This window comes from Stomoxys calcitrans, chromosome 1 (assembly GCF_963082655.1).
Source record: "Stomoxys calcitrans chromosome 1, idStoCalc2.1, whole genome shotgun sequence".
In the NCBI taxonomy this organism is placed as follows: Eukaryota; Metazoa; Arthropoda; class Insecta; order Diptera; family Muscidae; genus Stomoxys; species Stomoxys calcitrans.
In genome coordinates, this window is record NC_081552.1 from 9,257,866 (window position 1) to 9,271,095 (window position 13,230).

General features: G+C 35.5%; 1 protein-coding gene across 3 annotated transcripts in view; it reads left to right on the top strand.

Moving 5' to 3' along the window:
• Positions 1 to 13,230, top strand: part of LOC106089784 (cationic amino acid transporter 3) — a 120,785-nt gene that overhangs the window by 76,458 nt on the left and 31,097 nt on the right. The window contains exon 1 of one of the 3 annotated variants that reach the window (XM_013255765.2): positions 8,060 to 8,219. The exons of 1 other annotated variant lie outside the window; for it this stretch is intronic. The gene's annotated coding sequence lies outside the window, so the exon portion shown is untranslated. Of the gene's footprint in view, positions 1 to 8,059; positions 8,220 to 13,230 lie in introns of those variants that run through there. One more of the 3 variants, XM_013255767.2, reaches the window with a different exon arrangement.

Consider the following 13,230-nt stretch of genomic DNA (forward strand, 5'->3'; position numbering starts at 1 on the left):
TGTTTGTGTGTTCCTTATAGACTCAGAAACGGCTGAACCGATTTTCTTGAAATTTTCAAAGAAGGTGCATAATGATCCCGTGGTGAAAATAGGATACAACATTTTTTAATATCTGAAGGGGGGACGGACAAATGTGGGACCACGTTTCTGGGGGTGCACCCCTTCCTCAAAACACTCCCCAAACAGGACTTATTTACTGACCATGGAAATATGGGGCTTAAATAAAAGGTATTTGAGTGTAGAATTCGAATCTGATATCCAAATATGAGACCAAGTGTTTGGGGGGCCGCCTCTCCCCAAAAACCTTATTTACTGACCATGGGAATATGGGGCTTAAATAAAAGGTATTTGAGTGTAGAATTAGAATCTGATATCCAAATATAGGACCAAATGTTTGGGGGTCGCCTCTCCCCAAAAACATCCCCCAAAGGGGACACATTTACAACCACAGCCATATGGGGCTCAAATGAAAGGTCTTTGGGAGTAAAGAACGAATCTGATCTCAATATTTGGGAAAAGTGACTATGGGGCCACCCCACCCCCACAACACCACCCAAATAGGAAGTATTTGCTGACGTTTGCAATATGAGGCTCAAATAAGAGGGTTTTTAGAGTTGAACACGAATCCGATATATATTTTTAAGGCCAACTCACTGAGTGGCCGCCCATCCCCTAAAACACCCCCCAAGCCGGTCACGTTTGACGACTATGGAAATATGGGGCTCAAATTAAAGGTATTTGGGAGTAGACCACGTATCTGACATCAACATTAGGGACCACCTGTCTAGGGGACGTCCCACCACCATAACAACCCCCAAATAGAACGTATTTTCTCACCAATACAATTTGGGTCGTAAAGAGAGTGGAACTAAATATTTATAGTTTTTAGGGCCAATACCCCAAACTGGACATATTTGCATACTTTTGCAATAAGGAGTTCAAATGAGATTTGAAAACGAATTTGATATCCAATTTTGAGGCCAATGGCAATATGAGGTTCAAATAAATGATATATAGATATATGTGAATAGAGCACGTTGCTGATATTTTTTTCGGGCTTAGTGTTTGGGCGACCACCCTAATCACCATAACACCCCTAAATCGGCCATATATACCGACCATGTCAATGTGGAGCTTAAATGAAAGATATTGGGGGGTAGAGCAAGAATTGATACCCACTTTCGGGACCAATTTTCTGGGGGTCAACCCCTTTCCCAAAATATGGGGTTCAAACAAATGATATATGAGAATAGAGCACGTTGCTGACATATTTTCCGGTCTTAGTGTTTGGGGGACCACCTCAATCCCCAAAACACCCCTAAATCGGGCATATTTACCGACCATGTCAATATGGAGATTAAATGAAATGTATTGGGGAATCACCCCTTCCCCAAAACACCCCCCAAAGGGTAAAAATTTTTCGACCATGCCAATATATAGCATTTAAGATAAGAAAACGAATTTGAAAAACTATTTTGGGGCCATGTGTTTGGGGGACGCCTCATCGTGTAAACTCCCCTATACCAATGGCAATATGGGGTTTAAATAAATGGTTTTTGAAATTAGAGCACAAGGCTGATATTTTTTCACGGCCAAGTGCCCTAAATCAGATATCATGAGAGTAGCGGGCTGAAATAAAGTATTTTAAGAATGGAGTACACCTTACATCCAAACTTAAATTAGTAGACCAATAAAGATCATATGGGATTCGGACAAAGGCACTTATATTGTTAAATTGTTAGTCAAGTTAGCATGGTATTTCACTAAAAGCTCTTTAATTGTCGAAAATAAATATTCCAAGGAAACTTTTGTTCCATATAAAGTAAAAGAAGGCGCAACGGAGCGGGCCCGGGTCAGCTAGTTTCGTATATAATTACAATTAAAATAATAAAATATAAAATAAAATAAAAAATAATAATGATCATATTTTAGTTTTCAATGGCTTCGAAAAATTCGCAATTGCAAATAAGTCGTATAGGATTAAGCACACTATTTTCCCAGAATTTCCGTTACGCCATATGCACAATATTTTATAGTCTGTTATGATGTTGCGCATGACGCTCAACTGCCTATTGCGCATTGGTGTTTATTATGTACACATGCAGTTTGCAATAACAGCATAAAAAAAGTCACATAGGATGAGGGTATAGTAATTTCGTCATTCTGTTTGTAAATCCTCGAAATATTTGTCTCAGACCCCATAAAGTATATATATTCTTGATCGTCATGACATTTTATGTCGATCTACCCATGTCCGTCCGTCCGTCTGTCTGTCGAAAGCACGCAAACTTTCAAACGAGTAAGGCTAGCCGCTTGAGTTTTTGCACAAATACTTCTTATAGGTGTAGGTCGGTTGAGATTGTATATGGGTCACATCGGTCCATGTTTTGATATAGCTGCCATATAAATCGATCTTGAATCTTGACTTCTTGAGCCTCTAGAGGGCGCAATTTTTATCCGATTTGGCTGAAATTTTGCATGATGTGTTTTATTATGATTTCCAACAACTGTGCTAAGTATGGTTGAAATCGGTCTACAACTTGGTATAGCTGTCATATAAACCGATTTGGGATCTTAACTTCTTGATCTTCTAGAAGGCGCAATTCCTATCCGATTTGGCTGGAATTTGCACGACGTGTTTTGCAATGACTTCCAACAACTGTGCAAAGTATGGTTCAAATCGGTCCATAACCTAATATAGCCGCCATATAAACCGATCTGCGAGCTTGAATTCTTGATAATAATTGCGCACTCTAAAGGAGAAAAATTTAAAAAGCAGATTGGCTTTAAAATAAGAATTTGTATCAGTTATAACATTTTCAAAGTTTCTAATGTCATTTTATTTAGGATTTCTAACATGGATCTATTGTCCTATACAAAGTGAAGTCACAAATCAAACGCTCTTGTATTATGATATTCTACGTTTTTAATTAATTACGATTGACATACAAAGTGTTTGAAAAGCAAGTTAATGGATTTAATCATCTCTGTTACAAAATCTGTCAACCCAAATTTATTTTTAACAAAATTTTACGTTAAAACTTGTATCTCAATTAAGTACTCAAATTTGGGGAATTCGTAAACTAGTTTGAACGAATATTTATTCAATTTGAAGAATATAGCTTTGCAGCAAGCGTTGAACTCAACAAACCAACATGGTTATATTGGGTAAATATAATTACTTGTTGAAAAGAAACTTGGTTAAGTAAAATGACTTTCCAAAACCAAGTTTATGAACTATTTGCGACTAATTACAGATGAGAAAAACTTACTAAAAATTTGCAATATTTCCTTGTTTTAATCAAAATGTATCCAAATTAGATTAAAATTAGCTAACTTATTTGGAATAAGTAATTTACATTATTTTATGCAAATAATTTTTCTGAGTGTGGGCAGTTCACATATCAAGTTTCAGCCAAATTGCAAGAAATCAAAACGAAGGAACGGTTTATATCTAGGCTATATTTGTTTATGGATCTGTTTGGGCCGCATTCGGTGTGACTGTTAGGCGGTATGCGCACTCAAAAAAAAGTGACCCAATGGTTGGGTTAAAATAAACTACTTTGGAATAGAGTTGAACATCATATAGCGCTAAAAATATTTTTATTCGTTTTTAGTTAATGTGAATCAAAAATTTAATTATATCAAATGAATATCGTAATGGTTCAACGTTAAATAAATGGAAATAAATTGCTCTTTATTCGGTGCACATGATGAACAATCGTGAAAGATATTTTGAACTAAAATCAACACAATTGATGGAATAAAATATTGTGGTAATGCAACTGAACAAAATTTTGGCAAAATCCCGGCTTCTATTCCGTTCAGTTTTAACCAATGCGCATGAAACGATTCATTTAATTGTAGATGTATTATTATATATTCTCATGTTGAGAAAGGAAAAAAAGTGTTCAGTATATATACGTAGTTTTATTTTAAATTTTATACTTACCATCAAAGGTGTACGTCCGTCTGTAATTAGTAGTATAAATCCTTTGCGAAATCATTTGCGTTAAAATATTCCATGGCTGTATAAATTGTAGATCGTATATCAATTTTAAAAGTTACTGGAACTTTAAACAAAGTTAAATAAAGACCAGTAAAACAGCAGAATAATTTTTTGTTTTTTAATTTCGAATGCTTAGCCACATTTTAGGCCGTGTTACGCTGTATGTTTGACCTAGTCCGAGCAGAAGCGATGAGATATAATTTTTTCTATACCACTGCAGCATATTAAATTTCTTCCAGTAACTATAATGTGAGACAAGAATGGAAAACATTATTTGAACAGAAAGAAGAGATGGATATCGTGACTCACCAAATTTTCCTTTATAATTTTTTTACCCTCCACCATAGCTCCTCGAAATATTCGTCTAAGACCCCATAAAGTCTATATATTCTTGATCGTCATGACATTTTAAGTCGAACTAGCCCTGTCCGTCCGTCTGTCTGTCGAAAGCACGGTAACTTTCGAAGGAGTAAAGCTAGCCGCTTGAGTTTTTGCACAAATACTTCTTACAGGTGTAGGTCGCTTGGGATTGTAAATAGGCTATATCGGACCATAACCTGATATAGCTGTCATATAAACCGATCTGGGGTCTTGACTTTTGGAGCCTCTAGAGGGCGCAATTCCTATCCGATTTGGCTGAAATTTTGAACTACATGTTTTGTTATAGCAATTATTATCCCATTTGGCTGAAATTTTGCATGAGGTGTTTTGTTATGTCTTTCAACAACAGTGCTAAAAATAGTTCAAATCGGTCCATAACCTGATATAGCTGCCATATAAACCGATCTGGGGTCTTGACTTCTTGAGCCTCTACAGGGATAGATTCCTATCTGATTTGGCTAGAATATTGCATGACGTGTTTTGTTATGACTTCCTACAACTGTATTAAAAATGGTTCAAATCGGTCCATAACCTGATATAGCTGCCATATAAACCGATCTGGGGTCTTGACTTCTTGAGCCACAAGAGGGCGCAATTATAATCCGATTTAGCCGAAATTTAGCATGAGGTGTTTTGTTATAACTTTCAACAACTGTGCTAAGAATAGTTCAAATCGGTCCATAACCGGATATAGCTGCCACATAAATCGATATGGGATCCTATTTGGCACAGTTGTTGGAAGTCATAACAAAACACCGCATGCAAAATTTCAGCCAAATACGACGAAAATTGCGGCCAAATCCGACAAAAATTCAAATCGGGAGATCGGTTTATATGGGAGCTATATCAGGTTATAGTCCGTTTTGGACAGCACTTGGCACAGTTGTTGGAAGTCATAACAATACTTAACATGCAAAATTTAAAATCAGCTAAGAATTGCGTCCTCTAGAAGCCCAAGACGTTTAGTCGGAAAATCGGTTTATATGGCAGGCATATCAAAACATGGACCGATTTGGTCCATTTATAATTTAGAAGCTCAAGAAGTCTAGAGCTTCTAGAAATTTTGGAGGTGGTATTTTTCTATTACTTCAAACAGTAATAACAAGTACGGTCCATATTGGTCTATAACTTGATATAGCTCTTATAATTTGAAAAAGTCATTCAAAGAACTTGGCACTTGCGATCCATGATGGAGGGTATATAAAATTCGGCCCGGCCGAACATACCGCGATTTTACTTGTTTTTAAACCTAATCCACAGTGCGTTGTTGAAAATTGGGGTAAGTGGGGGTCTGCGCTTGTTCAGATATATAAAAACGATTTACACTTTTTTACTCGATTTATCCGTTTGGAGTGTATTGGGCCACCATATGCGACACGTTGACTATTGACTATATAACAATAGCTTCTTACAATAATCTTTCAAGATTTCACATAAGATATGATAAGATTAGTATACTCCTAAAGCGATGGTGCAAAGTTAAAATCACTTTTGGTTAATTTGAACTAGAACAAGTAAAAATGCTTGGATACCCACCACCTCGGGCGTACATATTAATCTCATTACGTCAAGTCAAGTAAAAACCAGTAAGGAAAGGCTAAATTCGGGCGGAGCCGACTATATAATACCCTACAATTATAAACTCGGGCAATAGATGTATGTACATGAGAGCTATATCTAAATATGAGCCGACTTTTTTCGAACAGATCGTTTGAAAGATGTTGTTACTACGGCCATATAAGTGCAAATCCGGCGATAAATATATATGGGAGCTATATCCAAATCTTAGCCTATTTTGATCAAAGCTTGTAGATATGTTAAGATCAGTAACAAAACAATCCGTGCCAGATTTTGTGCATATGGGTTGAAATTGTGTTTATTACGGCCTTATAAGTGTAAATCGGGCGAAATATATATAGGAGTTATATCCAAATCCAACCCGATTTAATGAAATTTTGCGTATATGTATAGATGAGTAACAAAAAAAATTCGTGCGAAATTTTGCGATGATCGGTTAAAAATAAATATGAGAGCTATATCCAAATCTGAACGGATTTTTGCCCCAAAAAAGTGACATGTGATCTAGGCGGCACCGAATTCGCCGCTTAATAACTCCATTGTTACTTAAGCTGTGTGGCATGTGGCACCGTCCACCACAAACCACATGTCATGCAAGTCGAGCTCCTGCATTTTGGGCACAACAAGTTGGATATCATCTTACGATAGTATTTACCATTCACAGTTACGTCACGATTCGCTTCATCTTTGAAGAAGTACGGTCCAATGATGCCACCAGCCCATAAACCTCACCAAACTGTGATTTTTTCTGGATGCAGCTCTTGCATTGCTTCTGGCTGTTCTTCACCCAAAAATCAACAATTGTGCTAATTTACGAACCAATTGAGTCAAAAATGACCTTCGTCACTGTACACACACAGCGAGCGATGAACTTTCTTAACAGAGCACGCATTTTGATAATAAAATTAAATAATTTGCAAGCGTTGTTCGTTTGTAAGACGATTCATAGTTAAATTATAGACCAAGCTGAAGATGTTTGACAGTGAAACAAAACACGAAATGTGCGTGAGCTGTTTAAACCAGTGTTAAAAAAAAGATAATAGCTAAAAAATCACCCTTTATATATTTTATGGGGTCGGAAATGAAGATTTCGATGTGTTGCGAACGGAATGATAAAATGAACATACCCCCATCCTTCGGTGGTTGGTATTATTACCTTCTTTCAACTCTTATTGTTTTTGTGCAGTGATCTCGTTGAGAAATGTGCGACAGATACATCAACAACTTCACAGAACATTGGAAAATTATTAGATGACTACTTTAGCCGAAACTTTTTAGAAATTTTTTGATTCTACTTCTGTAAAACAATTGAAATCTGAGATTTCACTAATTATTTTTAAACCTTTTTTATATCAAAATCAAGTTCACATACCCCAATTTTTCATTTTTATTCCAAAAACCAACGCTTGTCTGCGACAATGGTTGTGCATGGAATATTTTTGCTCTCATTTCCGTTTTGGTGGTGTCTTCCTTTTCCTTCTGACCCAAGTACTTGCGAATTAAGGTTATGACGTTTATTTTTGCAGCTCGTTACTACAAGGTGATCCATCATTAATCACAGTATTCGTTCGGTAAACGACTAGTTCGTATAAAGTAACCCGCCACCACTGTGTGATGATGTTGGTATGTTTGCTCATGTGTTGGGGAGTTTTGTTAAAATGATATGATTAATCAGTTTAAACCGCCTCAAAGTGATATTATTATGGCCAAGAGATATATAGCCGCCACTCATAAAACTGCGGGTGAGTGTATGGGCATGTGTGCGTGAGTAATTGAGTAGAATGGCAACAGCACATGTCTGGGTCGTATAAACGTGGTAAAAAAGTTAATAAACGGCTTTAAAAACCAAGCATGCTGAAGCGACCGCTCGACTGAGTTTGCTTGGCAATATTATTATTTTGCTTTTTATTTGCGGTGAGAGTCCACACATATGTAAATGTTTTTGTATGGGTACTACTTCCACACTTGGCTTCAATATCAGTTAAGAAATAATCGAGAATTATTGGTAAATTATTGTGTTTTTAGTATTTGAGTGCTTTTTTCTCACCGCTTTGCACGGGGGTTTTGCCCTTTCTGAGCTTTAATGCCAACAAAAAGAGTCGGTTGATGTTCAGAACAAGTTTTGATCGCGTCGCGTGCGGTTGTTTTGAAAATTTTTGGCTGGAAGTGGTACGTTAAAAAGAAATACAGCGTTAACGCAAATATATAAAAAGTGTTGAGAAGAAAAAAATTACCAAAATATACAAAAAAGGTGATTAAAACAACAAATTAAATATAAATTTGCATTAAACTCGTTGATCACAGTGTACAAATATTCGAAATTTTGCTGTTATATAAAGAAATCGTCACGAAAAATTAATTGCAAATATTTTTATTTATTTTTTTTTTTTTTAATAAAAAACAGCAAAAATAAAACAACTCCCATATGGGGATTTACCCCAGTCAAGTGATTTTGTAATGACAATGTTTCTTTTATAACAAAAATCTTCAAGAAGATATTCATACAAATGTGAAGCTGACAAGCTTTGGGATTATTTTTAAAAAAACCTTAAATGATGTTCATAATCAAAAAAGTGGATTTTCTGTTTACAGAAGAGAAAAAGAAGGTCAATCAACTTAATGTGTGCTAAAATATGGGAATTTTTAATTTCAAATGGAACTTGAGGCCATCCATTATGTCTTAATGGGAAGAATGTAATTAACTTATTAAACATCAATTACAGTTGCAAGTATAAATGTTTATTCTCTTTCAAACACCTTTGTATTTAGTGCTTAAACACCCTTAAAACAGTAAAATAAAACGTTTTTGCATCAAGCTAAATATGTTTTAATATAACTTGAAACTTGTTCTATTGGAACAAAAAAACAAAAATATTATCTAAATTTTGTTCATATGACATTTTATGAATATATGTTTTTCACAGAAAAATCGATCAACACCAATGCAAAAATTTTTAAGGATTATTTTAAGATTACTATGATTACTATAAAAATGTTGTCGTTTGTAGAATTTAAAATAAAAATGTATTTAAATTTTTGTCAGATAGTTGTCAGAAAAGTTTTTTAAACTTTGATTTTATTGCAAAATTTTTTCAAAATTAGGTTTTCATCGCAAATTGTGTAAAACATTCAATGTTTTAAGAATTTTTCAAGTTGGATTTTCGTCAAAAATTTTATCAGAAATTATATATAGAATTTCATCAGAAACTTTTACCAAAATTGATATTTTATAAAATTAATTTTTTAAAAATTTTATGGAATGGAAAATTTTGTAATATTTGTATTTTACTCAAATATGTTATGAAAATGTAAGTTGTAGTCCGATTCGGACCATAAATGAATTAAATACTGCTCATTGTAGAAGTCATTTTGTAATATTTCAGTCCATTCGGATAAGAATTGCGCCTTGTAGGGACACATGAAGCAAAATCGGGAGATTGGTTTATATGGGAGCTGTATCAAGCTATAGATCGATTCCGATCATATTGAACACGTATGTTGAAGGCCATGGGAGAAGCTGTTGTACAAAATTTCTGCCAAATCGGATGAGAATTGCGCCCTCTAGAGGCTTAAAAAGCCAAGATCGGTTTATGTGGCTGCTATATCAGATTATGTGCCGACTTGCGCTATATTAAGCATAGTTGTTGGAAGCCATAACAAAACACGTAATGCAAAATTTCAGCCAAATCGGGTGAGAATTGCGCCCTCTAGAGACTCAAGAAGTCAAGATCCACGATCGGTCTATATGGCAGCTATACCAGGTTATTAACAGATTTGAACCATGCTCAGCACAGATGTTGGAAGAGGTATCAAAACACCACGAGCAAAATTTCAGTCAAATCGGATGAGAATTGCGCTCTCTAGAGGCTCAAGAAGTCAAGATCCACGATCGGTTTATATGGCATATTTAAACCATAACATATTTAAACCATACTCAACCCAGTTGTTGGAAGTGATACCAAAACACCACAAGCAAAATTTCAGTTGAATCGAATTAGAATTGCGCCCTCTAGAGGCTGAAGAAGTTAAGACCCAATATCGGTTTATATGCAAATGCAAATTTTGCCCATGAACATTCCATTAAGGAACAGGGGCAAACTTCTCACATATCAATGAGTGCAGTCCGATTCAAGTTTAAGCTCAATGATAAGGGGCCTCCTTTTTATAGCCGAGTCCGAACGGCGTGCCGCAGTGCGACACCTCTTTGGAGAGAAGTTTTACATGACATCGGTTTATATAGCTGCTATATAAAAACATGGGCCGATTTGGCCCATTTACCACTCCAACCGACCTACACATAAAAAGTATATGTGTAAAATTTCAAGCGCCTAGCTTTACTCCTTCGAAAGATAGCGACAGACAGACGGACGGACATGACTAGATCGACTTTAAATGTTATGACGATCAAGAATATATATACTTTATATGGGGTCTTAGACGCATATTTCTAGGACTTACAACCAGAATGACAAATAAGTATACCCCCAATCGTTAATTTAAACAAATTAACGATTTTATAATTCCTTTTCATTCTAGTACTTATTCTAAAAAATAGGAATAGTTTTCCAATAAGCAAATGTCTATTGTTTTAGTAATCAAAAACACTAGCAAGTATAGTAGAAACAGTGAAAATGTTTGCTGCAACAGCAGAAAACATTAATTTTTTGCTAAAACAGCAAACATTTTCTGCTGTTTGCATATGGTAAAAACTCCAAATTACCTTAAAAATTTCAGAATTCCTTCAAAGGTGTATGTATGTATGGTATCTTATCTTTTAATATTTGAGGTATATAAAGTACTAGCTGTACCGGGCCCGCTCCGCTTCGTCTTCTTTTACTTTATATGGAACAAAATTATCCTTTGAATTTATATATTTATTTTCGACAAAAAAAAGAGCTTTCAGTGAAATGCATGCTACGAAAAAAGTATTGTATATGCATATCGCTTGACTAACAATATAATAATTTGGACCACGAATTCCCTCGGAGGTTTAATGCTTTATTTTCCCCCGAATATTTTCGTGATGTCCGATTTAGGAGTGTTTACGTGGGTGAGGTGGTCCCCTAGATACTTGGCCCTGAAAAAAATAGCAGCATCGTGCTCTTGTCTCAAATACGATTTATTTAAACCCCATATTGCCATTGGTTCAAGTTGAGTATATGGGATGAGGCGTCCCCCAAACACTTGGCCAAAAAATTGAGCCACATAATGGCATGGTCGGCAAATTTTTACCCTTTGGGGGGTTTTTGGGGAAAGAGCGGTGCCCCAAATACATGCTCCCACAGTTGGATATTGGTATTGAACTCCCAAATACCTGTATTTGACTTCCATATTGCGAAGGTGAGGAAATAATTGAAATTTATGGTCTATTTTAAGAAAGGTGAAGACCTCCAGAAAATTGGTCCCCATAGTGGGTATCAATTTCATATGAGCCCCACATTGACTATCGTGATATCGAGACGATCAATAATATATATACTTCATGGGGTCTTAGACGAATATTTCGAGGTGTTACAAACGGAACGAATAGATTAGTATACCCCCATCCTATGGTGGTGGGTATAAAAATGCATATAAAAATATGGGAAATGCTTTAGTTATTGTTTTGAAAGTTAAAAAATTGAGAAGGTTTGTTATAATAGATAAAAAAATTTTAATTTAAAATCAGCAGACAGTGTTTGCTGATATCAGTTGAATTTTTTCAATGCGTGCAAGTGCAATCTTTTACATCTTCCATGAAGTTGTCTGAGATAAAAATAAATAAATTCCTTAGAGATATTTTTATCTTTCTTGAGTAACGATAACAAATAAAGATCAGTTAAGATGACATCATTAAGAAATAATCCAAAGTATTATACACGAGGGAACATCAACAAAAAAAATATGGTCAAGTTCCAATTACCACACTCGATAAGCTCTTCGCAGCAACAGCCCTTTAGAAATACTTCGTACATACATAAAGTAAACATGTACTCGACTTAAATTTGGGATTTCTGAATGTCATTCCTTCCGATTACAACTACTAAAGTTTTTGGCCAATAAAATGATATCTTTGAGCGTGCAGCATGTTGTAGATACGATTCTGTGAATAATTTACAATTTAAGAGGCAAATTACACGAAAAACGACGCACACTATCACCCTTCATATCTCGCACATGAAAACTGTTAACATTTTACGTTAAGTGAAATTCGTTGAAATTATTAGCGTGTTACAATTGTAAACAATTAACTGACATATCTGTCCGAGTGTTAGTATTAAAAAAAAAAAAAATATGATGCACTCAAAAAAATTATAGTTAAAAAGAAGCTATTGACAACAATTTGGTTTTCACTGAAATATGCACTAAACTATTTAAGTATTTTTACCCTTCTATTAGTCTTTAGTTTTAGTAGAAAAATATGCAAGAGCGTCCTAAGTTCGACGGGGCCGAATCTTATATACCCTCTACAATGGATAGCATTTGTCGAATGCTTTGCGCGGTATGTCTTTTTAGCCAAACAAAGAATAATGAATAAGAACTGTTATGGTATTGGAGCTAAATCAAGTTATAGTCCGATTCGGACCACAAATGAATTGAAAGCTAAACATTGTAGAAGTCATTGTATAATATTTCAGTCCATTCGAATAAGAATTACGCCATGTAGGGGCTCAAGAAGCAAAATCGAAAGACCGGTTTATAAGGGAGTGGTATCAAACTATATATCGATTCAGACCATATTTCACATGTATGTTGAAGGTCATAGGAGAAGCCGTTGTACAAAATTTCAGCCAACTTGGATAGTAACTGCGTCCTCTAGACGCTCAAGAAGCCAAGATCCCAGATCGGTTTAAATGGCAGCTATATCAGGTTATGTACCGATTTGCCCCATACTATGCACAGTTGGAAGTCATAACAAAACACCTCATGCAAAAATTCAGCCAAATCGATTGAGAATTGCGCCCTTTAGCAACTCAAGAAGTCAAGACCCAAGTTCGGTTTATATGGCAGCTATATCAAAACATGGACCGACATGGGCCATTTACAATCCCAACCGATCTACCCAACCGAAGTATTTATGCTAAATTTCAAACGATAAGCTTTACTTCTTCGAAAATTAGCGTGCTTTCGACAGACAGACGGATGGACGGACGGACATGGCAAGATCAACTTAAAATGTCATGACGTTCATAAATATGATCGACGCATATTTCGAGGTGTTACAAACAGAATGACGAAATAAGTATACCCCCATCCTATTGAGGAGGGTATACAAAGTTTAT